This window comes from Chinchilla lanigera, unplaced genomic scaffold (assembly GCF_000276665.1).
Source record: "Chinchilla lanigera isolate Chin_1 unplaced genomic scaffold, ChiLan1.0 scaffold00196, whole genome shotgun sequence".
Lineage (NCBI taxonomy): Eukaryota > Metazoa > Chordata > Mammalia > Rodentia > Chinchillidae > Chinchilla > Chinchilla lanigera.
This window is the reverse complement of record NW_004955597.1, coordinates 430,544-435,119: the sequence shown is the minus strand read 5'-3', so window position 1 is coordinate 435,119 and position 4,576 is coordinate 430,544.

Here is a 4,576-nt window from a genome sequence, read left to right as displayed (position 1 = left end):
ACGTCAGAGCTTAGTGAATGTGAAAAGAAAATAAATTACTTTACTGTTTAAACCAATTCTTAAGCTTTGATGCTATTTGCAGCTGAATCTAAGACTACATAAAGCAATTGCCACCCAGTGTTTCCCTTTTTCTATGCTGGCAGTTCCTTACTGTGTTGTTCTCTCTATTCCTGTCTTCCTTGGGAAAATTCTGATTGGTCCACGTAACTCCTGATGGCCTTCTTCCCTTACTGTAATTGGTTTAGGGTGGACATGTGACCTGTTTCTGGCCAATGAGATATGAGAGAAAGTTGGCTCTGAGAAAGACTTCTGAGATTTCTTTTAAAAAAAGAAAGAGGGAGGGGCTGGGGATTTGGCTCAGCGGCACAGCACCTGCCCGGCAAGCACAAGGTCGTGAGTTCATTTCCCGGTACCTGAAAAAAACCCAAGAAATAAATAAATAAAAGAAACAGACATATATGAAAGAAATGACCCTTTTCTGCATCTGAACCTTGCTGAGTGAGAATGTGATAAGTGGATCTGCGGCAACTATCTTGCAACTATGGAGAATGCTGGCTAAGGACAGAGTAGAAAAAGGGTGGAAAAAAACAGGTTACTATGGGGCTGGGGATTTAGCTCAGCAGCACAGCACCTGCCTGGCAACCCCGAGGTCGTGAGTTTGATTCCCAGTACCAGAAAAAAAAAAAACCAAAAACAAGTTACTGATATTAACCAGTGCTTGAGTCACTTTACATCTGGGCTTCCCGTTATGTAATAAATTTCATTTTTGTTTAAGCTAGTCTGGTTTGTGCAGTTGTTTGTATGTGGATATAGTTAGCTTATATCTTTGTCCCCTTAAAACTCTTGCATGGTGCACACCTGTAATCCTGCTACTCAGGAGACTGAGCCAGGAGGATCTCATGTTCAAGGCCAGCCTGGCCAATTTAGCAAGACCTGCTGCAGAAAAAATTTATTTATTTATTTTAAAATTACCACTCCCTTATTTCACAAAACAAACTTTAGAGCTAACAAATAAATTCAGCAAAGTTGAAGAAATACAAAATCAATATACAAAAATCAATGGCATTTCTATACATTGATAATAAACAAGCCAAAAAAGAAATTTGAAAGAGTCCCCATATCAAAAGCATCAAAAAGAATACATACTCAGAAATAAACTTAAAGAGTGAAAGACTTGCACACTGAAAACTTCAAACTATTGCTGAAAGAAATTAAGAAAGACACAAATAAATGGAAAGACACACCCTTCACGAACTGGAAGAATTCATATTGTTAAGATAGCAATACTACTCAAAGTAATCTGCAGAATCAATGAAAACCTCATCAAAATCCTTAAAGCATCTTTATTTGGAGGGCTGGTGAGACAGGGTCAGGCTGGCCTCAAATCCAAAATGATCCTCCTGCCTCAGCCTCCCAAGTGCTGGAATTACAAGCAGATACCACACCCAGCATCTAAATGTCTTTTTACAGAAAGAGAAAATCCATTCTAAAATTCTTATGGAACCTCAAGAGATCCTTTGTTCAAGAAAGAACAAAGTTGGAGATCTTATAAATCTTACTGATCTCAAAAATCACTACAAATCTATCATAAGCAAAGGAGTGTGGGTCTGGCATGAGAACAGACATATGCACTGATGGAACAGAACAGTCTAGAAATATACCCTCACATGATATGGTGAAAATTATTTTTGACAGGACTACCAAGGCCATTCAATATAGGAAGACAGTCTCTCCAACAAATTATGTGAGCAAAACTCCCTAGCAATGTGCAAAGGAATGAATTTGTGGCATTACCTTACAATGTTTAAAAAATTAACTCAAAATAAACTGGGCATAGTGGCACACACCTATAATGCCAGCACTTGAGAGGCTGAGGAGGATCTCCATGAGTTCAAGGCCAGCCTAAACTGCATAGAGAGACTCTGTAGAAAAAAGAAAAAGAAAGGAGACAGCCAAATGTCCCTGTCCAGCAGGACAGATGGTGGCACTCTTTCCAAAAGCACCCCGCTCCTCCACCCCTGGGCACCATCTATCCTCACCTCCAAGGTGATGGTGCCAAGCCGTTTTGTGAGCTGTGGACCATTCGGTGGAAGGAAGAGCTGTGATTATTAAGCTGTCCCTTGCTCCCCTGCACTATGTCCTTCACAGTAGACTCGTTTCTGGCCCTTCACCCAGTGCCATGCTCCTGCTAGTCATCCCCTGTGTCCCCCGCTATTGCTGGCCACCTTGCAGATGCCCTCCCTGACCTTCAGTTCTCTCTGCCTAGTCCTCACCGGGAGAAGGCTCTGCGAGGCCAGCAGCTCACAACCGAGTGTCTGGGAAGCCTCCTTCCTTCTGCTAGGGGTTCCAGGGGCATCAGGGTGATTAATGCAGCCTCTGCCCTCAGGAATTGCAGCCAAAGGCAGAGGCGACCCATGGACAATATCGGTGCCACACATCATCTCATGTGTCCCAGAGACTCTAGCTGTCCCTTATGTCCATCCTCCTCTTCCCCTCTACTTATCAAACCTCTGGTTCTTACCTGGACACTCAGCCACACAGACTAAAGGCTATCGTTCCCAGTCCCCCTTCGCAGATAATGAGAGCCAAGCGACTGAATTCTGCCCCATGGTGCCTGACCCTGCGAGTCCTAGCTGCCCCTTGCCTTTCCCCTGCCCTCTGGCTGCTGTGTGGCTGTGGGGCAGCTATCTGGGGTGATGGGATGAGGACAACACCCTAGGATGACAAAACAACAAGACAGAAGAGAACTGGGACCCAACACCATCAAGCTAGTCCTGGAATATTTACATTCAGGCCTGAGAAAAATGAAATGCTATCTTCCCTATGCTATAACTTTGGGTTCATGTCAGAACACAGTCCGTAGACCCGATGTTCCTAATTAAGCATACATTTTCTTCATACTAAAATTCAAGCAAGAGCAAATATTTGTGTCAGATCATATGCCAGAGATGCAGAGGTCTCCAGCATGATGCAGCAAATGTCTCAGGAAATCCACAACTGTGTCTGAGTCACCTTATGGGTCTCCTCGCCCTCCTCCCTCACTTGTCCCACACTCAGGGACTAGTGTGACCATGTGCCACACCCAGAGCCCAGCTGAGAGAGATGGCAAGGAGTGGAAGGACATGCAGTGTGTGGTCATGTGAACTGTACTTACATTCCAGCTTAACCTCCCAGAGACTTAGTTTCTTATCCATAGAATGGGTACAGGAACAATAACTACCTCTTAAGTTTCTGGAAGTTGAGAATGAGATGGTTTAATGCATAGAAAATGTAGCACCGTGGGGTTTTGTTTGTTTGTTTATTTGTGGGTTTTGTTTGTTTATTTTGCAATACTGGGAATTGAACACAGGACCTTTGCACTGAGCTACATCCCCAGACCTTTTTTATTTTTTTTATTTTGAGACAAGGTTTTGCTAAATTGCCCAGACTGAGATTGGGCTTGCAATCCTCCTGCCTCAGCCTCCCAGAATGCTGGAATTACAGGCACATACCATGGCGTGCAGCACCATGTTTAACAGAGTCTCTGTTCAATAATAAGTGGTTGCTGAGATAGAGACAATGTTATGATGACTATAATTAACCGATGAAAGTAACAAGGAAATGTCTTGCATCTCTTTCTGGATCAAACTTAAGTAGTTAACTCCTTCCTGATCCTCACCTCACCGCTCCCCGTCTCCCTTCCCCCTACCCAAGGCCACTCTTTCCTGCCCTTTGTCAAAGTCCTGCTAGTCCCTGGGGCTTGTACCATCACCTCTCCGTGGATGAGAGCTAAATGAATCCCCTTCTCCACCCATGTCCAAGCAGAAGCCTTCTCCGCTGCCTGGAGGAGGCTTTCTCTGCTTCTGTGCCTTCCTGAGTTTCCACGGTTTCCACACGGAAGTGAACTGGGCTTGTCTATCAGGCTGGTGACCTGCATACAAGCCTCTGCCCTGGTGATCACGCCCAGCATGGCTATGCACATTCACCCCCCACTTTAGGACTTGTTTTTCCACCATAAAGATTCCAGTTCAATTCTTCTCATCCTTCAAGATCAGTTAACTGTCACCTGTGTTGTGAGCCCTTCCTACACTTCCCCAGAGAGCTTGTGGCTGTCTCTCTGGTGGGCTCCCTCATCATGCGTTCCTTTCGTACAGAGTGCAGCATATTACATATATTCACTCCCTGGCTTTCATGTTTTCCTCTAGTTGTCTCTGAACAACTTGAGGACAGATTGTGGCTTAGTTAGTTTGCATTCATCGTGCATCTTACCTGACAGGTGATAAGGAAAATGCATAGTAATTGAATGGATGGCTGGATGGGTGGAGACAGATGGAAAGACGAAATGATTAAATCAACTGTAGGTGGTTTCTATAGATGAAAGATGCATAGATGATGACAGACATGACTAACAGATGACAGATATTTAATAAAAGAGTGAATAAAAGATGGAAGATGACTAGGTAAAGAATAATGGTGGTTTGATGATCGGTTTGTGAGTCGTAGAAATGAAGAATGGAATGAAGAATAGATGCTGGATGAATACATGAGAAATGGATGGATAAATGATGAATGGAATAATGGATGGATGGATGGATGG